We start from the raw sequence: 23,410 nt of genomic DNA, 5'->3' as shown, positions 1-23,410 counted from the left end.
CCCTGTATGTGAGACAGCAAAAGAGACACTGATGTATAGAACAGTCTTTTGGACTCTGTGGGAGAGGGAGAGGGTGGGATGATTTGGGAGAATGGCATTGAAATACATATAATATCATATATGAAATGAGTCGCCAGTCCAGGTTCGATGCATGATACTGGATGCTTGGGGCTGGTGCACTGGGACGACCCAGAGGGATGATATGGGGAGGGAGGAGGGAGGAGGGTTCAGGATGAGGAACACATGTATACCTGTGGCAGATTCATTTTGATATATGGCAAAACCAATACAATATTGTAAAGTTAAATAAAATAAAATTTTTTTAAAAAAAGAAAAGAAAAAAAAGAAACTAATAAATATTGTAACAATTACCTATAAGTCCTATTAAAGGAAATAAATGTGATTATATACTCATATTAAAAAAAAAGAAAAAGGGTTAAAAAAAAAAAAAAAAGAACAGATAAGGGTCTAGCAATTCCACTCCCAGGTGCAAATCTAAAAGAAACAAAAACACTGTTTTGAAAAGATACCTGTGTTCATTGTTCACGGCAGTGTTATTTACAGCTTCCAAGGCATGGGAGCAACCGCAGTGCCCATCAACAGATGAGCGGATAAAGAAGAAGGTGGCATGTGTGTGTGGTATGTGTGTATATATATATATATATGTTGCTCTTTTCTTCAGTCACTAAGTTATGTTTCAACTCTTTTGTGACCCCATGGACTGTGGCCCGCCAGGCTCCTCTGTCCTTCGGATTTCCCAGGCAAGAATATTGGATTGGGTTGACATTTCCCTCTCCAGGGGATCTTCCAAATCCAGGGATTGAACCTTCATGTCATGCCTTGGCAGAAGGATTCTTTATCACTGAGCCTATGTATAGGGCTTCCCTGGTGGTTATAGGGCTATAGCCTTACATATAATGCTTATATATAGATATGGCTTATTATATATATAGTGCCGGGAGCCGCAATATTGCATATTGAGTGCATATTGCATATTGAGTGCAGCACTTTCCACAGCATCATCTTTCAGGATCTGGAATAGCTCAACTGGAATTCTATCACTGCCGGGAGCCAGTGTGAGGAACTCCGCCCATGACAAAGGTCATGAGGAAGGAGGCTCGGCATACACAAAGGCGGTATCGAGCCTCAGGAGTCCCCCTGGAAATTCTCGAGCATCTACCCCCAAACCAGAGTCTGCCTACTTTCTGCTTTGTGCTTTCACCTACACCTCTGACTTTACGGGGGGCTGTCCCCCACTACCTCTCTCTGAAAAAAGAGTTAGCTTACAGCTCCAGTTAATAATTCCTGGGTGTGACAGTGTTTCAACCTACAAACTCCTTTGGAAATCCTCTAGCCTGCCTGAATAGGTTTTTCCGGCCACATGTGATTGTTCAGAGCCTCCCAACTGTGAGAGGCAAGAGATGTTCTAAACTGTCTAAACACAGATTCCTTTGAGTAGTTAAAAGATTGATTAGAAATTGTATTGGTGAAGGGTTTTTCACTTATTGAGCCAATGTTTGCTGCTAAGTCTCCATACTCCTTACCTACTGTGTCCTTGGCAGTGTATTGATTGATATAATGGGTGTATAGAAATGTAAAATGCAGCTTTGTCCAATGCTTTTTTGGAGGCTGGTGCCTGACTTTGGAATAATCACCTTTAGAGAAAAATAAGTTTCTTAAAATGTTAACAGGCCTCCGGGCCAGAAGATGATGTAATTCACCTGAACTTTTGCATATGATAAGTTTGAAAGCCTGGCTTCGATTAGGACCAGGAACTGCTGTCCTTGCATGACTCCACCCCTTCCCCCATTATCCTCTACGCACAACTTAAGGTATAAAAACTACTTTGGAAAATAAAGTGCAGGCCTTGTTCACTGAAACTTGGTCTCCCCATGTCGCTCTCTCTTTCAAATTCTGGCTGAGGCTCCATCTGGAGCGCGGAACCCACCATGCTTGCTAATTATGCCTGGGCTTCTAAGATCCGACCGGGGAGGCCTCAGTGTCTCCTCTCCTTCGGGAGAACGGAAGGACGCCTGCGGCCTACGTAAGTGGTGCAAACTTCTTGTCTTGAAGTTTTATTGGTCTCCCGCGTAAACCAAGCTACTCAGCCTCTTTTCTCCACTGAATTTTCCTACTGAGCTATCCTTATTTCAGCCGCTTTTCTCCACTGAATTTCCTCACTGAGCTATCCTTATTCTATTACTCTTTGTATCCTTAATTAAAGTGTAATTAAGCAGTTGTTTCCTGACCCTCGCCTATGCTGTCTCTCCTTCGAATACCCTGGATCAGCTGGGGCTGGACCCCGGCAATATAGGGCTTATAAATATATATAGTCTATATAGGGAAAAAGAAGGAAATTTTGCCACTTGCAGCTACATGTATGGCTTTGGAGAGTATTAGGCCAAGTGATAGGATTACCAGACCACCTGACCTGCCTTTTAAGACACCTATATTGAGATCAGGAAGCAACAGTTAGAACTGGACATGGTTCCAAATAGAACAGACTGGTTCCAGATAGGAAAAGGAGTACGTCAAGACTGTATATTGTCACCCTGCTTATTTAATTTACATGCAGAGTACATCATGAGAAACGCTGGGCTGGATGAAGTGCAAGCTGGAATCAAGATTGCCAGGAGAAATATCAATAACCTCAGATATGACATGCAGATGACACCACCCTTATGGCAGAAAGTGGAGAAGAACTAAAGAACCTCTTGATGAAAGTGAAAGAGGAGAGTGAAAAAGTTGGCTTAAAGCTCAACATTCAGAAAATGAAGATCACGGCATTTGGTCCCATCACTTCATGGCAAATAGATGGAGAAACAGTGGAAACAGTGGCTGATTTTATTTTTCTGGGCTCCAAAATCACTGCAGACGTTGATTGCAGCCATGAAATTAAAAGATGCTTGCTCCTTTGAAGAAAAGCAATAACCAACCTAGACAGCATATTAAAAAGCAGAGACATTACTTTGTCAACAAAGGTCCATGTAGTCAAAGCTATGTTTTTTCCAGTGGTCATGTATATATATGAAAGTTGGACTGTGAAGAAAGGTGAGTGCCAAAGAATTGATGCTTTTGAACTGTGGTGTTGGAGAAGACTCTTGAGAGTCCCTTGGACTGCGAGGAGATCCAACCAGTCCATCCTAAAGGAGATCAGTCCTGGGTGTTTATTGGAGGGACTGATGTTGAAGCTGAAACTCCAATACTCTGGCCACCTGATGTGAAGAGCTGACTCATTTGAAAAGACCCTGATGTTGGGAAAGATTGAGGGCAGGAGGAGAAGGGGACGACAGAGGATGAGATGGTTGGCATCACCAAAGAGTCGCAAAGAGTCAGACACGACTGAGCGACTGAACTGAACTGATGCTAAGTGAAATAAGTCAGACAGAGAAAGACAAATAGTGTATGATATCACTTTTATGTGGAATCTAAAAAATACAACAAACTACTGAATATAACAAAAACATAGCAGACTCACAGATACAGACAGAGAACAAGCTGGTGGTTACCACTGGGATAGGGCAGCGAGGGTTACCATGGGGGTAGGAGAGTGGATGGTACAAACTTCTGAGTGTGAAATACTCAAGGATGCATCGAACAACGTAAGGAACACAGCCAGTATTCTGTAATGACTGTTAACCCATTATAATATTTAGAACTGTATGCACTGATGGTAAAGCTATTTAAAATAAAGCAAGGAGTGATTGTTGGACAAGGAAATGGCAACCACTCCAGTGTTCTTGCCTGGAGAATCCCATGGACGGAGAAGCCTGGTAGGCTGCAGTCCATGGGGTTGCACAGAGTCAGACACGACTGAAGCAGCTTGGCAGCAGCAGCAGCAAGGAGTGATTACACAAAATTTGGGATAGTGCTTACCTCTTGTTGGGGTGAAAACGTGGGTGAAATTAGAGAGAGGAACACAGGAATATTCTTAGGTCACGACTTTCGATGTGTAATCTGTGGAACACCAGCATCTGTGTCCCCTGGGAGCTAGTTAGAAGCACAGAGTCTCAGGCTGTTCCCCAAATCTACCGAATCAGAATTTGTATTTTAACATGATCATCAGATGATTCACCAGCACATTAAAGATACTTGTAAGTTTCTATTTTAAGATAGATAGTGCATAAATACGTCTTTGTTTTAGCAATATTCTTTAAATGGTGTAGATTTGCATGGGCGGCTGTTGAGGCAGGGTTGGGGGGTACTGTTAAACTATGACTGCTCAGAATTGACAAAGAGACTCTTTTCCATCTAGCAGATAAGGAACTCAAAAGCGACTTGCACAATAATATGTAAGGTATTGGGATTGCAGGCAGCTTGGGATTGATCACAGTTCTGCCTCTTTCTAGCTGAATGATCTTAGGGATTTGTGCCTCAGATTTTTCATCTGTAAAATGAGAATAGTAATAAAAACTAATATTGGTATTAAGGCGCTAAACAGACTTAATACATGTATTAATGAAACACTTAAGACGCTGCTTGGCACACATAAATGCTCAATAATTACTACCTACTATTATTATCTATGGATTCATAGCTGCACTATAATAGAGCAATACAGATTTGCTCAGAAAAATTATCCAAAAGTTGGAAATACTGGAAAAAGGTGAGCAGCATGTCTTTTCAGGGTCATTCTAAGGCTTTCTCTAACTCCTTGGGCAGCCAAGGGTTTATTTAAGAAAATGAACCTGGTTTGATTGTTCACTATTGATTAAAGTTCCAGACTTAGTGAAGTTATGTATTACTCATAGAGTTTTGTCCAGTAGAAATGCAAACGGTGTCTTATAGAAAAAAATCACCCCAGAGTTTACATTTTACTGCCATATAGCACAAGAACCCTTGGATATCTAACCCAACAATCTTCTCAGAGAAGGCAATGGCACCCCACTCCAGTACTCTTGCATGGAAAATTCCATGGGCAGAGGAGCCTGGTAGGCTGCAGTCCATGGGGTCGCTAAGAGTTGGACACTACTGAGCGACTTCACTTTCACTTTTCACTTTCATGCATTGGAGAAGGAAATGGCAACCCACTCCAGTGTTCTTGCCTGGAGAATCCCAGGGATGGGGGAGCCTGGTGGGCTGCCGTCTATGGGGTCGCACAGAGTCGGACACGACTGAAGTGACTTAGCAGCAGCAACAGCCATATAGCACAAGAACCCTTGGATATCTAACTCAACAATCTTCTCTGCATTCTAAACTTTCTTCCATTAAGTTGATGGAGTTTCCTTTGTTAATTTTATCAAGTTTACTGCCTATAGTTATCCTTCAAATGCCCCTTGAATTAGCCTTACTAGCTTACTCTTTTCTTCCTTGATAAACTGCACAACCTCTTTGATGTGTTTCTCTTACATTTGTAGAAGTCACAGTTTTCAGGTTTTGAAAACTGGGTTTTCATAGACTAAAGGATACAAGCCAAGTCTATAATGGTTGTCTCTAAAGACAGAGAGGCTTGGAACTAGGATAGATCACATGGGGGTTTCAATGACCCTTAATGTATTATTTCTCTGATTAAAAAAAAGAGAGAGAGAGATCTCTGATATATGGCAGGAACCAACACATTATAAAGCAATTATCGTCCAGTTAAAAATTAAAAAAAAAATCTGAAGGGGCTTCCTTGGTGGCTCAGTGGTAAAGAATCCACCTGCCAACGCAGGAGACACAGGTCTGATCCCTGGTCCAGGAGGTTCCCGTGGGCCGTGGAGCAATTGAGCCTGTCCCCACAACGCCTGAGCCCGCTCGCGGGAGCCGGGAGCTGCACCTGCTGAAGTCCCTGTGCCTATGGCCAGTGCTCCCCAGAAGAGAAGCGGCCGCAGTAAGAAGCCCGCGTGCTGCAGGGGGGACTCGCGCCTGCTCGCTGTAGCGAGGGGAAGGCCCCAGCAGCAAGGAAGACCCAACAGTAAAGAAAGAAAGAAAATTACAAAACACATAAAATTTTTATGAAAAGATCTGAAGCACAGATAGCACAAACATCTACAGTTCCTAAGCAAAAATAGTGGACACACAGTATCATATTCGTCTCTGGGTGTTTTTAAGTTTCCCCAAAAGTGAAGCGGTAAAGTACCTAAGCAACTTTTAGGGCAAGATAGAAAGTACTATGCACTCATTAATCCCAAATTATTGATCCCACACCATTTAAGAGGATGGAGGCTTTGTCTAAAGATTGTACACTGGGGGCCCAGGAGACATGGGTTAAAGCTTTGAGTCCAAAACTAATTAGCTGCGTGACCTTGGGTAGGAAACTTCCTTTCTTTGAATATCAGTTTTGCTGTCTGTAAGATAAATACTGAAAAATTATTTTCTTTACTTCACCCTACTTATGAATTTTGAACTGTAAATGGAGTGAAAAGAATTGCAAGAAAGTTTTTTCTGTGGTGCTTCAGAGCTCTTTAAAATTAGTATTAATATGCACTCCCATGTTTATGGAAGCATCTCTCAGAATAGCCATATGTGGAGACAACCTGAATGTCCATCACCGGATGAATGGATACGGAACATGTGGTGTGAATATTCAACGGGATGTTCTCCAGCCGTGAGAAAGGCCATCGTTCCATTTGCAGCAACAGAGATGGACTCTGAGAGCAGGAAGCTAAGGGAGAGAAGTCAGACAGAGACACACAAGTACCACATGATACCACTTATATGAAGAATCTAAAAAACATCTGAACTCTAAAAACAGAGGAAAACAGTGGTTGCCAGGCACTGGGAAGTGAGACAGGTCTGATGCTGTTAGGGGTACAAACTTGCACCAAATAGTAAATCCTAGAGACCTAGTGCAGAAACAGTGAATACAGACAATATTTTTTATAGTCATCAAACTTTTTAAGAGACTCTGTGTGTGTTTGTCTAAGTCACTCAGTCATGTCCAGCTGTTTGCGACACTGTGGACTTAGCCCACCAGGCTCCCCTGTCCACAGGATTCTCCAGGCAAGAACACTGGAGTGGGCTGCCAAGCCCTTCCCCAGGGGATCTTCCTGACCCAGGGATAGAACCCAGGTCTCCTGCATTGCCAGGCAAATTCTTTACCGTCTGACCCACCAGGGAAGCCTAAGAGACTAGATCTTCATTAATCCAACCACTAAAAAGAAACAATAATTATATGACAATTCAGTTCAGTTCAGTTCAGTCGCTCAGTCGTGTCCGACTCTTTGCAACCCCATGAATTGCAGCATGCCAGGCCTCCCTGTCCATCACCAACTCCCGGAGTCCATCCAAACCCATGTCCATTGAGTCAGTGATGCCATCCAGCCATCTCATCCTCTGTTGTCCCCTTCTCCTCCTGCCCCCAATCCCTCCCAGCATCATGGTCTTTTCCAATGAGTCAACTCTTTACATGAGGTGGCCAAAGTAACTGGAATTTCAGCTTTAGCATCATTCCTTCCAAAGAACACCCAGGACTGATCTCCTTTAGGATGGACTGGTTGGATCTCCTTGCAGTCCAAGGGACTCTCAAGAGTCTTCTCCAACACCACAGTTCAAAAGCATCAATTCTTCGGAGCTCAGCTTGGTGCTAATTATCATTACAATGGCAACTATACATAAAAGTATCAAATTAGCATGTTAAACACCTTAAATTGGCACAAGAAATATGATATGTCAAGTGGATTTCAATTTGAAAAATAAAATTAGGATTCAAACATTCAAACATATACAAAGCAGATAGTACGATAAATTAATTCAGATTTACTTCTTATCCAACTTGAACAGTTAACAATTTTAGCATTTCTACCATCAGCCCTCCTCCCACTCAGATTTTAACTTTTAATATAACATTTTATAATTATAATGTATTTTAACATAACTTTCTAAGTTGTAAAAATGATACAGGCTTCCCTCCTAGCTCAGTCGGTAATGAATCTGCCTGCAATGCAGGAGACCCAGGTTCGATTCCTGGGTGGGAAAGATCCCCTGGAGAAGGAAATGGCAACCCACTCCAGTATTTTTGCCTGGGAAATCCCATGGACAGAGAAGCCTGGTGGTGCGCAAGAGTCAGACACGACTTAGAAACTAAACCACACCACATATACCCTTTAGCCTCACCAATTCTTTATTTTTGCCCCATTTATATACACATATGTACATAATAAACACATAAAATATTAATGCATGCATGTGTGTACTCAGCCGTGTCCAACTCTGCAATCCTCTGGACTGTAGCCTGCCAGGCTCCTCTGTCATGGGATTTTCCAGGTAAGAATACTGGAGTTGGTTGCCATTTCCTACTCCACATAAACTATTAATGTATATAACATTCAAAACCATTATCACTGGACACTTTAGTGAGCAGTTCCTAGGAAAACCCATAGATTTATCAAAACTGGGACACCTTGCAGTGATACAGTTTTGTCATCTAATCCACGGTTCATATTTAGACTTGTCAATTCTCTCCAAAATACATTCATTTTTCCCTATGGGTCCACCTGATAATCTTAAAGAAAATTCCAAAATCCCTAAGTGTATCTTTTCCTGGACTTTATTTTAATGACCATTTGTTTTGTTTAGTCACTCAACTGTGTCTGACTCTTTGAAACCCCAGGGACTGCAGCACGCCAGGCCTCCCTGTCCTTCACCACCTCCCAGAGTTTACCCAAACTCATGTCCATTGAGTCAGTGATGCCATGCAGCCATCTCCTCCTCTTTAATGACCATATGTGACCATTTCTTGATGTCGTTGCCTAGACTTTGCTTGTGCCCTAGCTCCTGGTCTTCCCACTGGGTAATCCAGGCCTGACTCAGAGCAGAATGGAACCATCGCATCTCAGTTGAGAGCCGCTGGGTCATGTGCCCTGTACTTCTCTTCAGCTCAAACACTCATGATTCCAGAACCTCCACCACCCCTACTCCAGGAGCCTCAGCTGAGCCACCAAGGGACAGGCTCAGGGGAGCAGTGTCAGCTGACAAATAGAGAGGAAGCCCTCTCCCCACCACCCACAAAGCAGAGTCAGAGAGAGGAAAAGAGGGGGAAAGCCACACCTGGGAGATGATCCAAGTGCATTTTTGCTCCTGGTTAACCATTCCCTTGGCTCCTTTTTTGCCCATTGGTATTTCCTCTGCTTAAATGTTAGCTTCACTTCTGAAAATATAATTTTTTAAATTGCTAATATAAATAAACCACCCATTCTGTTAACAAGGCTCCCAGCACCTCCTTGGATGATTCCCTGGTGGCTGATGCCAGGAGAGCTTCCCAGAGAGGGTCAGGCTCCAGGATGCCTGTCCCTGTGTTCCCAACCCGCTCAGGGCTCCACCACGGCTGGGACACAGGAACAGCAAGGAAAGGGGCTCAGCCCGGCCTGACCCGCCCTAGACTCACTCTCTGTGGAGCTCAGCGTCACCGACTCGTCCTCCAGGGTTGGAGCCCAGGGCAGGTCCTCAGTGTCCAGCCAAGGTCCCCTGGGCTCTTTAGTAGACTAGCTGGGAAAACTGGCCTCCAGATTCCAGCAAGCCCCCAAGGGGGCAAGACAACATCCCTTCACCCAGAATTCAGAGTCCAGGGAGGAGGCTGGATGGCTCCCACCTCTCCTTCTGAGTCTCCCTGTGGCCAAGGTGGAACCATAAGCATCAGCTCCTCAAGGAGACCCTAACTTCCTTTTCCTCAAGACCAAACTAAGTAACCAGATTCTGCAGGGCATCATCCCTTCTGCCCTAGATTGACCCTCCTGGAGTTCCAGGAGAGGATGTGGGCCCGGCGTGTTTCAGGGCCTCCCTGAGCTCTGAGCCTCCACAGCACCTGGGGTCATGAGGGGCAGAGCCAGCCTGGTAAACTGGCAGGAGTGGAGGTGGCCTCAGCTTCAGTCCTGAGGGGCCGCTCCCTGTTCACCTGAGCCGGGTGCCCTGCCATCAGCTCTGAGTCCAGAAACAGCTCTAGAGAGAACCCCAAAGACACGGGCTGGAGTGGACGTGAGTCTTGGAACCCCCCGCGTGCCTGGTGGGGAGGATCCTGAGTTCCCACTGGAGCTGTGCCAGGTGGGAGCACCGCCCGCTGAGGTGGGTGATTGTCCATCGGAAGTCCTACTGAGTTCCCCCACCAGAGCTGGTTCAGAGAGCTGAGGTCGCCTGTTCTCTCCTCCTTCCTCTCCCCCAAATCTGGATGCACCCCACCCCCTACTCTGCCAGCCTGTAAGCATTTCCTGAGACCCCACTGCCTTCAGGGGTCCCGCACCCTACGTGTTCCTAATCTAACCTGGGCGTGAAAGCTAACGTGACTTGCGGGTCGACCCTGTCTCCAGAAGCGTGCTAAGTGCATTGACACGCGTTCCGTCCCTATCGCACAGAATCCGAGGAGAACTGAGCAAGCTGAGGCTCAAGGAGGTTGAGTCGCTCTGCCAAGTCTCCTGACTCTTTCTTTGCACTTTTTGCCCGGTGGAAATGTTCTGTTTACCGCGGAGGCTAATTCCCACTCCAGGCTGTCACACACCCTCCTCTGCGCCGTTAAGCTGCCCCGTCGTCGCTGTTCAGGCCCCAGCCCCCCTCCCTCTCTGAAGCCCTCACTGTTCACTGCAAGGGCTCCTACCGCAGAGTGGGCACCACGCAATTCATCCCATGTCCCAGGAGCGAGTCTATGTCTCAACAATATTTCTAGGTCCTAACCCACCAAAGCCATGCTTTATGCTGTTTTGACAATTGTTGTTTAAATACTTTTGAACAACTGCAATTGTTCGAATATTTTTTGCATAACAGAGACTATTCAAGAATTTGCTCTTTGCTGGATACAAAACCGAAAATAGCCTCTGCCTGAGAAGTTCTAATGTAATAAAGAAACAAAACAACGCAGCTGGGGGTGGGTGGGGAAGGAAGACGCAGAAAGGTTGACCAAGCCCGGATAAGCGTGTCTGAATGCATCTGTGTGAGTCACAGTCAGCCTCCAGCTTGCAGCAGCGCACACAAGGGAGGGAATTCAGCTGGGTGAGGGGAGGCCCCTGGCAGGGCTGAGGCAGGACTTCGCAGGCGTCATGGAGGACATCCGCAGGCTCTTCGCTAGCTGGGAGCCTCGGGTCCATCTGCAAGGCTGTCAGTCAAGGTCATCGTCAGTGAAGATTATCATAGATGGGCCTCTGAAGGACTCAAGTGTTCCTCTGGGAGTCGGGCGGGAGGAGTAGGTGAGGAGGGAACCTAGTCTGTCTGGACAGGTGCCGGGAGCCGGCATATTGCATATTGAGTGCATATTGCATATTGAGTGCAGCACTTTCCACAGCATCATCTTTCAGGATCTGGAATAGCTCAACTGGAATTCTATCACTGCTGGGAGCCAGCGTGAGGAACTCCGCCTGTGGCAAAGGTCGTGAGGAAGGAGGCTCGGCATACGCAAAGGTGGGATCGAGCCTCAGGAGTCCCCCTGGAAATTCTCGAGCATCTACCCCCAAAACCAGAGTCTGCCTACTTTCTGCTTTGTGCTCTCACCTACACCTCTGACTTTACGGTGGTGGGGGGGGAGGGGGCTGTCCCCCACTACCTCTCTCTGAAAAAAGAGTTAACTTATAGCTCCAGTTAATAAAGTTCCTGGGTGTGATAGTGTTTCAATCTACAAACTCCTTTGGAAGTCCTCTAGCCTGCCTGAATAGGTTTTTCCGGCCACATGTGATTGCTCAGAGCCTCCTAACTGTGAGAGGCATGAGATGTTCTAAACTGTTTAAATACAGAGTCCTTTGAGCAGTTAAAAGATTGATTAGAAATTGTATTGGTGAAGGGATTTTCACTTGTTGGGCCAATGTTTGCTGCCAAGTTTCCATATCCCTTACCTGCTGTGTCCCTGGCAGTGTATTGATTAATATAATTGGTGTAAGTAGTAGCTTTAATGTTTGTAACGTTGGACCCTTGAGTTAATTCTTTTTCTTGTTACTGCCCACCACACCTTTGCCCTATAGGAATGCAACTTTATCTAATGCTTTTGGAAAGTGGTGCCTGACTTTAGAATAATCACCTTTAGAGAAAAATAAGTTTTTTAAAATGTTAACAGGCCTCCGGGCCAGAAGATGATGCAAATCACCTAAACTTTTGCATATGATAAGTTTGCAGGAAGAAAGCCTGGCTTACTGCATGACTCTACCCCTTCCCCCATTATCCTCTATGCATAACTTAAGGTATAAAAAGTACTTTGGAAAATAAAGTGTGGGCCTTGTTCACCGAAACTTGGTCTCCCCATGTCGTTCTTTCTCTCACCTTCTGGCTGAATTATTCAGCCTCTTTTCTCCACTGAATTTCCTCACTGAGCTATCCTTATTCTATTACTCTTTATATCCTTAATTAACTTTTAATTAAGCAGTTGTTTCCTGATCCTCACCGATGGCGTCCCCGCTTCAAACTCCCTGGATCCACCGGGGCTGGACCCCGGCAGACAGGGAAGATGGTAAGAAAGGGGGAGCGGGAGAGGAGGACCAGAGCCCTCACTTACTGGGAAGCAGGATGGAGGCACTCAGCCTAAACCCAGAGCTGAATGACTCTGTGTGAGTGTGTGTTTGTGTGAGTGTGTGTCAGTGTGTGTGAAAGTGTGTGTATGTGGGTGTGTGTGTGTGAGTGGATGTGTGTCTGAGTGTGTGTGTGTGTATGTGTGTGAAGGTGTGTGTGTATGAGTATTGTGAGAGTGTGTGTGTGAGTGTGTGTGGTGTGTGGTGGTGTGTGTGTGTGTGAGTGTGAGGTGTGTGAGTGTGTGCAAGTGTGTGTGTATGAGTGTGTATGAGTGTAAGAGTGTGTGGGTGTAAAAGTGTGTGTGTGTCTAAGTGTGTGAGTGTGTGTATGTGAGTGTGTGTGTGTGTGTGTGTGTGTGTGTAATCTGGCTGTCATCCTATGAGAGAAAAAGAAAAATATCAACATTCATTGTGGACCGGAGACTCATGGACATTTTCATTTTGGCAAAATCAAGCCCTAAACCAAGAAAGTTACAAAAGGAGGAGCGAATATGAAAATTACACTGGTCACCTCGGTGGGGAAACAGAAGTCCAGGGCAGGAAGCTAATTTTGCAGGTTACATTTCAAGGCTGAATCATATGAGAGGATTCCACCACACCAGCAGGACCCTGACTTTCAGCGCTGCATACTGTGACCTGTATTTAGAGGTACAGGCTCAAGAGAATGGGGATGACCTCACATTTACTGATGATTCACTATGTTCCTGGAGGAGGCAATGGCACCCGACTCCAGTCCTCTTGCCTGGAAAATCCCATGGGCAGAGGAGCCTGATAGGCTGCAGTCCATGGGGTCGCTAAGAGTCGGACACAACTGAGCGACTTCACTTTCCCTTTTCACTTTCATGCATTGGAGAAGGAAATGGCAACCCACTCCAGTGTTCTTGCCTGGAGAATCCCAGGGACGGGGGAGCCTGGTGGGCTGCCGTCTATGGGGTCGCACAGAGTCGGACATGACTGAAGCGACTTAGCAGCACTATGTTCCAGATTATGCAGAGGTGTTTACAATTTGGTTTTTTTCACCTAGGGCACAGAGCAACCCTAAATACATATATTTTCCCTCTTTCATAGTGACAAAAATCAGGCTCGTGGATTACGCTTGTCCAGGGAGACACAGCCAGTGCCTCAACCGCTGACACAAGCCGTGCCGTCGTCAGAGCTTAGACTCAGGTCTGTCTGGCTCCACAGCCCAGCGCCTGTCCACTGTGGCAGGACACTTCTCGTTTACTTTTTGAATACTTATTTGTCTGACTGTGCCAGGTCTTCGTTGCCACATGTGGGATCTAGTTCCCTGACCAGGATTCGAACCCAGGCCCCCTGCACTGGGAGCGCAGTGTCTTAGCCGCTGGACCACCAACGAAGGCCCCCATTACTTCCTTTCAAAGAAGACTTATACCTGCTTGGTGTTCTCCTGTATTGTACCTTGCACGGGTGGGCACGCTCAGTAATACTGTCTGAGTGATGATCAGTTGCCACCTTTGCAGATGATGCCTGGAGAACTAGCCCTGCTGCTGGAAACTACACCCCCGTCACCCAGGTCATCTTGCTGGGATTCTCCAATGACCCAGACCTCCAGAAGCTTCTCTCTGGAGGCTTGCTGCTCATCTATGTCATGACCGTGGTGGGAAACCTGGGGATGATGGCGCTCATCCTCATGGACTCCCGCCTCCACAGTCCCATGGACTTCTTTCTCAGCATCCTCTCTTTCCTTAATATCTGCTACTCCTCTGTGGTCACACCCAAGCTGCTGCTCGACTTTCTGGCCTCTGACAGGTCCATCCCCTTCAAGGGCTGTGTAGTCCAGATGACCTTCTTTGTGATGCATGCCACAGCTGAGAGCTTCCTGCTGGCTTCCATGGCCTGCGACCACTGCACGGCCACCTGCCGACTTTTCCACTACGGCTCCGTCATGACCAGTGGCACCTGTCTCCAGCTGGAGGCTGCTTCCTCGATTTTGGTGGAGCTAATTCTGCTATTGAGACTGGGAATGTCTTTGCCCTGCCTTTCTGCAGGCCCAACCAGGTACTGCACTACTTCTGTGACATCCAACCCCTTCCCTCCCGGGCCTGTGCCCACACAGCCATGGCAGGAGTGGTCCTCTATATCTTCTCTGCCCTGGCTACCTATCTACCTGCTGCCCTCATCCTCACCTCCTACGGCCTGGCCTTGGTGGCCATTGGGAGGATGTGCTCAGCAGCTGGGAAGAAGGAGGCCCTCTGCACGTGTGCCTCCCACTTCCTGGCCATTGCCACCTTCCACAGCGCCGTGATTTCACCTACGTCCAGCCTCATGGATACACCGATGATACCGGTGGCCAGGTAGTGTCTGCTGCACCATCATAACCCCCGTGCTCACCCCCGTCATCTAGAGCCTCCGCAACAAGGAGGTGAAGGAGGCCCTGCAGAGGAAGCTCCTGCTAAACCCTGCGAGGTTGTTTGTTGGCAAGACGAAGGCATAGCGTCTTCCCAATCAGACTGTGAACCGTCCCAGCCAGGAGCAGCCTGGTTTGGAAAGAGGGGGAGGAAGTAAGAAAAAAACAGCAATATCATAGTTTGTGATGGTCTTATTTTCCAATGAAGGATATTCATTCTGTAAAAACAAACTATGTAAAATCATACAGTTGGTGAGAGAGTGAGTATTCAAAATCAGAGCTTCCACACAAAAATCAAAGCTATTTCAATTATCCCACAGCCACAACGCTGTTTATTAGCAGCTCATCATAACTCCCAGGAAACATCACACCAGGGGCAACACAATTATTCTGGTTTTCCCACTGACTTAGTGACATGGGAGTAGGCTATAGGGGCTCAGTTCCTTCTTCCTGTTCCAAAAAGAAAGATGATCTGGATAGAAGGGTCCTTATTTCTCACTGCTGCTATGTTTTGATGAGCTGTCCCATTAAATAAAACCTCAGGCTCAAAACAGAACTTTCCCAATACATGTTTTTCTAGACAGACATTTGTACATCTTATAATTCTCCAGAGTGTATGTGTGTGTATGTGTGTGTGTGTGAGAGAGAGAAAGACATTTAGGCAGCTACGGCATGGTCTAAGATACGGTGCTTTAGGGGCTGATCCGAAAAAATTCTATTTTAGGAATTCCCTGGCTGTCCAGCAGTTAGCCCTGGATGCTCCCACCACAGGGGGCATGCCTTCCAACCCTAGTGAATTAAGATCCTGCAAGCTGCTCAAGGCAACTCCCCCCAAAAAAGCTGTCTATCTTGCCTGAATAATTTTAACTATACATGTAATATGAATATATATGTTTTAGAGAATCATACAAATGAAAAAGCGGAACCTGACCTAATTCAGGGTTGAATGCTGGACTAGAAGGCCTGCTTCTAAATTAACATAAAGTCTTCATCTGCACTAAGTCGGATTCACCCTGATAATCGGAATCGTTAAAAAGCCTTTTTTCAGATCTATCTTAGGGATGTTATTCTAAATTTGAAAGTCTTACTATACAAATAGGTTTATCACAACATCATTTTTTTAAAACAAAAAAAATTAGCAGAAATGTAAATCTTTAAAGAAGGAATACTATTTAAAGAATCACTCCCTGCATGGATTATGATCAGATCAGATGAGATCAGTCACTCAGTCGTGTCCGACTCTTTGTGACCCCATGAATCGCAGCATGCCAGGCCTCCCTGTCCATCACCAACTCCCGGAGTTCACCCAGACTCACGTCCATCAAGTCAGCGATGCCAACCAGCCATCTCATCCTCTGTCGTCCCCTTATCCTCCTGCCCCCAATCCCTCCCAGCATCAGAGTCTTTGCCAATGAGTCAACTCTTCGCATGAGGTGGCCAAACTACTGGAGTTTCAGCTTTAGCATCATTCCTTCCAAAGAAATCCCAGGGCTGATCTCCTTCAGAATGGAATGGTTGGATCTCCTTGCAGTCCAAGGGACTCTCAAGAGTCTTCTCCAACACCACAGTTCAAAAGCATCAATTCTTCGGTGCTCAGCCTTCTTCACAGTCCAACTCTCACATCCATACATGACGACAGGAAAAACCATAGCCTTGACTAGACGGACCTTTGTTGGCAAAGTAATGTCTCTGCTTTTGAATATGCTATCTAGGTTGGTCATAACTTTCCTTCCAAGGAGTAAGCATCTTTTAATTTCATGGCTGCAGTCACCATCTGCAGTGATTTTGGAGCCCAGAAAAATAAAGTCTGACACTGTTTCCACTGTTTCCCCATCTATTTCCCATGAAGTGCTGGGACCGGATGCCATGATCTTCGTTTTCTGAATGTTGAGCTTTAAGCCAACTTTTTCACTGTCCACTTTCACTTTCATCAAGAGGCTTTTGAGTTCCTCTTCACTTTCTGCCATAAGGGTGGTGCCATCTGCCTATCTGAGGTTATTGATATTTCTCCCGGCAATCTTGATTCCAGTTTGTGTTTCTTCCAGAACCCCTAAATGTTATGAAGACTACATAATCCAGGGAAAACAGCAGGTCAGAACATCTAGAGTGTGATAAAAATGAGTAACAAAAATCCTGGGAAAGTGTATATATAACAGAATCACTTTACTGTGGACCGGAAATTAATGACAGCACTGTAAATCAACTATACGTCCATCAACTAGACTTCAAATAAAATTTTTTTTTTAAGTTGTATAGAGTGCTTTAAATTACCTGGCCTGAGGTTGGATCATAGCACTTCAACCCACATGCCATTCACCTGAAACCCAATCACATGGCTTCAACATAACTGTAATGGAGACTGGGGAATATAGCCTTCTTTTTAATCCAGACATAGAAAAACTAAATGATATTTAATAGATACATAGCTTTGCCTCTGTCACTGGCCAGTTGGGCAGCTGATTACACCATCATCTGTATGAAGTTCTAAAACATCATCAGATTAACGTTGAAATAAACTGTTGGTTAACTCATGCTTCTAGGTAATTGAGGTGGACCACTTCTTTGGGTAGGAAAGTTTAAGTGTCCTTTGCCTGTGCTGAGCTACTTCTGTTGAGTATTTTTTGAATCACAGACTAAGTTCATGGTTTCCTACAAGCAGTAAAATTGCTAGTTGACAGCTGCCTGAGGTTGGAGGTCGCACTTCCCTTGAATTCTAAAACTAAATGATGGGGCTTCCCTGGTAGTCCAGTGGTTAAGCCTTCGCCTTGCAGCGCAAGGGACACGGTTCGATCCCTGGTGTGGGAAGATCCCACATGTGCGTGCGTGCTAAATCTCCTCAGTTGTGTCCAACTCTTTGTGACTCTATGGCCCACCAGGCCACCCTGTCCATGGGATTTTCCAGGCAAGAATACTGGAGTGGATTACCATGCCCTCCTCCAGGGGTTCTTCCCGATCCAGAAATCAAACCTGCGTCTCTTAAGTCTCTTGCGTTGGCGGGTGGGTTCTTTACCACTAGCACCACCTGGGAAGCCCTACATGCTGTGGAGCAACCCAGCCCGTGGGCCACAACTACTGAGCCCGCATTCTAGGGCCAGTGAGCCTCAACTACTGAAGCCCACTCCCCTAGAGCCTGTGCTTCAGTAATAAGACAAGCCAGCTCAATGAGTAGACCGAGCATTGAAGGAAGAAAAGCCCCCACTCAGAGCAACTAGAGAAAGCCCACATGTAGCGACGAAGACCCACCACAGCCAACAATAATAATAAAACAAATAAATATTTTTTTAAAAAACTCATTTTCTCAAAAAAAAATTTTTACTATAACTAATAAGGCACAATCTGGTAGTATTTACTAAGAGGGATCTTATCTAAGTTTAAACCCTGTAATATATCACCCAAGAGTGAAGTGAAATGGCTCAGTCAGGTCCGACTCTTGGCGACCCCATGGACTGTAGCCTACCAGGCTCCATCCATGGGATTTTCCAGGCAAGAGTACTGGAGTGGGCTGCCATTTCCTTCTCCAGGGGACGTGTCTCCCTCATTGCAGGCAGACGCTTTACCATCTGAGCCACCAGGGAGGCCCCACCCAAGACTGGGTACATGCAAACACCTATATTCCTCAAGGGAGAATAAGAAATCACAAAAAGGAAAGCGTTTTGAAAACACGAAAGTCAGGAAACAAAAAGTGCAAGATAGATGTGTATATAATATGTCTCTACTCCACTATACCGCTGCTGGACACATATTAATACTTTCAATCTGAAGAGTGGCAAATTAGTATCCTGTCCCGTTCCCTGTTCTCTCCTCAACATCCAGGACAATGCCTGATTGATTATAGCCAATTGTTAAAATATGCTCCATCAATGAGTGGATGGGCCTCTACCAGCTTGTTCCCCTTGGACCTGAGGCATGGTCACCCCCTGAAAGCTTTTGAGAAATGGAGAATCTGGGACCCCACCCAGACCTACCAAATCAGAATCTGCATTTTAACAAGACCCCCAGGTGACTGGGGTACACATTAAATTCTGAGAAGCACCGATACACGTGCCACAATCGAGTTCTAAACTCAAGAATAAACACGGTATGCAATGCTCCTCCCAGGGCTCACAGTTTACCTGGGAGCATACTCCCAGCGGAGCCAAAGCAGGACAAAACCAAGAAATGACAGAACTCTGTCCTCTTCCTTGACCCCTTCACCACCGTCTGTAACCCACATCAGTTGAGTTCAGTCGTGTCCGACTCTGCAACCCCATGGACTGCAGCACACCAGGCCTCCCTGTCCACCACCAACTCCCAGAGTTCACCCAAACTCACGTCCATTGAGCCGGTGATGCCATCCAACCATCTCATCCTTTGTCGTCCCCTTCTGCTCCTGCCCTCAATCTTTCTCAGCATCAGGCTCTTTTCAAATGAATCAGCTCTTCGAATCAGGTGGCCAAAGTATTGGAGTTTCAGCTTCAACATTAGTCCTTCCAATGAACACTCAGGACTGATTTCCTTCAGGATGGACTGCTTGGATCTCCTTGCAGTCCAAGGGACTCTCAAGAGTCTTCTCCAACACCACAGTTCAAAAGCATCAATTCTTCAGTGCTCAGCTTTCTTTATAGTCCAACTCTCACATCCATACATGACTACTGGAAAAACCATAGCCTTGACTAGACAGACCTTTGTTGGCAAAGTAATATCTCTGCTTTTTAATATGCTGTCTAGGTTGGTCACAACTTTCCTTCCAAGGAGTAAGTGTCTTTTAATTTCATGGCTGCAGTCACCATCTGCAATGATTTTGGAGCCCAAAAAAATAAAGTCAGCCACTGTTTCCACTGTTTCCCCATCTATTTTCCATGAAGTGATGGGACCGGATGCCATGATCTTAGTTTTCTGAATGTTGAGCTTTAAGCCAACTTTTTCACTCTCCTCTTTCACTTTCATCAAGATGTAAGTGAAGCCTACATCAGCGGTCCCTAATCTTTTTGTCTCCAGGAACCGACGTCATGGAAGATAATTTTTCCACGGACTGGGGTGGAAGGATTGTTGCAGGATGGTTCAAGTGCATTATATTTGTTGTGCACTTTATTTTTACTGGGGTTTCCTGATAGCTCAGTGGGTAAAGAATCCGCCTGCAATGCAGGAGACCCCAGTTCGATTCCTCTGTCAGGAAGACCCACTGGAGAAGGGATAGGCTACCCACTCCAGTATTCTCAGGCTTCCCTGGTGGCTCAGCTGGTAAAGAGTCCACCTGCATGTGGGAGACCTGGCTTCAATCCTTGGGTTGGGAAGATCCCCTGGAGAAGGGAAAGGCTATCTACTCCAGTATTTTGGCCTGGAGAATTCCATGGACTGTATAGTCTGTGGGGTCGCAGAGTCAGACATGACTGAGCCACTTTCACTCGTTTCTATTATCATTATATTAGCTTTGCCTCAGACCATCAGGCATTAGATCCTGAGGTGGGGGACCCCCGATCTACCGTAAAATGAGCATGAAGAGGAGATTCAGAGTGAACAAGGGCATCGTGTTGCCGGAGGGTGGGCTGATAGGACGGCAATATCACTACCGCTGTCTTAACCACGGTGGGAAGAGTTGCCATCGCGGGTTAACACTGTGTATGCCTGTGGCTTCCCTTCCATAGTGTCCTCCTGGCAAGTGGACAGTCGCAGCTCGGGGCTACCTTTCTGAGGCCCCCTTGCATACAGATGACGCCATGTGAGCAGGTCTCACCAAAGGAATGCGACTGGAGGAGACATGCCATCCCAAGGATGGATTTTAAGAACTCGGTGGGTGTTACGACTTCTTGGCTCTCTTTCCTCTGCTGACAGGTGGAACAGGGAACTTCTAAAGGGCATCGCAGAGACACAGGGAAGGAACCTGGTTTCCTAAGTCAGTGGAGAAATGCTGCCTTGTAACTGGCCACAAAAAATAAACTCTTATTTTGTTAAGTCACTGAAATTTAGGGGTTGTTAATTAAAGCTGTTAGAGTTTCCTTAACTAAAACAAGCAACTTCTGGGTATTTGGGACTTTTGACAAGCTGGTAAAGTCCTCTCCTTACACACAGGCAGCCTTTCTGGGTGCTTCCGTCATCTCTGTATTGATTCTAGCTTCCTACACCCCAGAAGAGTACTGGTCAAAGTGAAACCTAAAGTAAGCTAGGTCAATGTCATTTTGACAGCGGCAACTCTTTCCCTAGAAAGTACTGTATGTTGTGAGGTGAATGTTCTTGTCTTCCTCTTACCGCTGAAGGAAAGAGGATCTAAGTGAGGCAACTCTCCCAACGTCTCACAGCCTGTGAGAAGACATGCAGGATCTGGCTGGCCGATGAACATCCGAAAACCTCCCTAGGAATGAGGGAGAGAAAAATTAAAGTCCAAGATACAGCTCTGTACCCTCCAAAGTAGTGACATTAAAGAGCGGACAATCCCAGTGTCAGGGGTGGCTCTGTGCAAACTGGACTGACCACTGCTGAGAATTGTTCTGGCTGTTTGGTCACTAACTTGTGTGGATTCTTTGTGACCCCAGGGACCGCAGCATGCCAGGCTCCTCCGTCGTCCACGGTCTCCTAAGCCTGCTCAGACTCGCATCCACGGACTCGGTGATGCCATCCAGCCATGTCGTCCTCTGCCGCTCCCTTCCCCCCTGCCCTCAGTCTTTCCCAGCATCAGGGTCTTTTCCAGTGACCTGGCTTTTCGCATCAGGAGGCCCAAGTATTGGAGCTTCAGCATCAGTCCTTCCAATGAATATTCAGGGTTGATTTCCTTTAAGATGGACTGGTCTGAGCTCCTTGCTGTCCAAGGAAAATCGACCAGTGTTTCCGCGTCCCTGGAAGCAGGTCACTGCCCAAGTGCGAGTGAGAACTCTGGCAGCCGGGCATTCCCTCGTTACAGAGGTGGAGACAGGCGCACTGGCAGCTGAGAAGGGGGTCACCACGGAGCTACCGTTGGTGGCGACTCCTGAAGCCACTGCCGGAACTGGGATCGAACCGGGATCTTTAGATCTTCGGTCTAACACCCTCCCAGCTGAGCCATTCTACTTCTGAGAATAACTGGCAACAAATTAAGAAGTTGAACACATACATACTCTAGGATCCAGCCTGAGCTCTCGCACATTTGCATTACGAAGCATGTACCTGAAACGCTCAGGGCAGCACTGCTTCCCTCGGCAAGAAAGTCACAGCAGCACAAATGTCCGTCAACAGTAGGAGCGGATGAATAAAAGGAGCTTATTCACAACAGAAGCTAAACAGCAGCAAAAATAAATGAACTGCAGGTCCGTTTATATCAAAATAACATACCATTCATTACATACCATTCCGTATCAAAATGAGTGTCTCTAAAACATAAGGTTAAGTGAAATAAGAAAGTAACAGAAGAATGCATACAGTATTATTCCATTTATAGAGTTTGAAAACAGGAAATGACCCAGCAATTACTCCTGGCTATATGTATCCAAAAGAAATAAAAACACTAATTTGAAAAGATAGGCACACCCCAGTGTTCACAGCAGCATTATTTACAGTTCCCAAGACATGGAAGCAATCTAGGTACCCATCAACAGATGAACGGATAAAGAAGATGGGTGTGTGTGTGTGTGTGTACAGTGGAATACTACTTGGTTGCTAAAAAAAGAATGAATTTTTGCATTTGCAGCAACATGGATGGACTCGGAGGGGATTATGCTAAGTGAAATAAGTCAGACAAACACAAATACTGCATGATATAAAAAAATACAGCAGGCTTCCCTGGTGGCTCAGTGGTAAAGACTCTGCCGGCCAGTGTCGGAGACACGGGCTCAACCCCTGGGCCAGGAAGATCCCACCCGCCGCGGAGCAACTAAAACTGCGCTAGGACTACTGACCCCGTGCTCTGGCGCCGGAAGCCGCAACTGCGGAACCGCATGCGCAGAGTCCCGCAGCCCACGTGCCCAGAGCCACGCCCGGCAACAGCAGGAGCCGCCGCAATGAGAAGCCCACCCACCACAACCAGGGAGGAGCCCCCACTCGCCGAAGACCCAGTGAAGCCAAAATATAAAATAAATAAATAAAATTTAAAACACATTATTAATAAAAATATAGCAAATAGTGACTATTCCAGAAAAGTAGCAGGCTCATAGAGCTGGCGCTGGTGGTAAAGAACCTGCCTGCCAATGCAGGAGAACTAATAGACGCTGGTTTGGTCCCTGGGCTGGGAAGATCCCCTGGAGGAGGAAATGGCAACCCACTCCAGTACTCTTGCCTGGAAAACCCCATGGACAGAGAAGCCTGGCGGGCTACAGTCCACGTAGGTCACAAAGAGTCCAACACGACTAAAGTGACTTAGCACAGTGGTGACTTGCGGGGCTGGGGAGAGGGCCAGGAACACTGTAGGGGTGGGAGAGCGCGAGGGATAAGCACTGGCCGGAAGGCACGCTCGACGATGCGCTGTACGAGCCGAGGGCTACAGCCACCCTTTGTAACAACACGAAATGGAACATAACTCTTTAAACTTGCATTTAATCAGGCTTAAGAAAATTTAAAAAGAAAAGTAAAACTAAACAACGGTCATATTTAGAAATGTATTCACAGATGGTAAAGCTATTTAAAATAAAGCAAGAAGTGGTTACACAAAATTTGGGATTTCTCTGGTTGCGGAGAAAAGGGGGGTGAAATTAGGGAGAGG

The 23,410-nt window shown here is 46.2% G+C and overlaps 1 long non-coding RNA gene and 1 pseudogene across 1 annotated transcript; both read left to right on the top strand.

The window, feature by feature from the left end:
- Positions 1-1,309: 1,309 nt before the first annotated feature.
- Positions 1,310-7,609, top strand: LOC129628577 (uncharacterized). Its single transcript, XR_008702826.1, has 3 exons — positions 1,310-2,044; positions 2,576-2,990; positions 7,472-7,609. It is a non-coding gene; the product is annotated as an uncharacterized LOC129628577 (long non-coding RNA).
- A 6,270-nt stretch (positions 7,610-13,879) lies between these two features.
- On the top strand, positions 13,880-14,853 carry LOC129627948 (olfactory receptor 5B21-like; annotated as a pseudogene).
- Positions 14,854-23,410: the final 8,557 nt, after the last annotated feature.

This window comes from Bubalus kerabau, chromosome 15 (assembly GCF_029407905.1).
Source record: "Bubalus kerabau isolate K-KA32 ecotype Philippines breed swamp buffalo chromosome 15, PCC_UOA_SB_1v2, whole genome shotgun sequence".
In the NCBI taxonomy this organism is placed as follows: Eukaryota; Metazoa; Chordata; class Mammalia; order Artiodactyla; family Bovidae; genus Bubalus; species Bubalus kerabau.
Note: the sequence above shows the minus strand (reverse complement) of the source record. Positions and strands in the feature narration are given on the sequence as shown.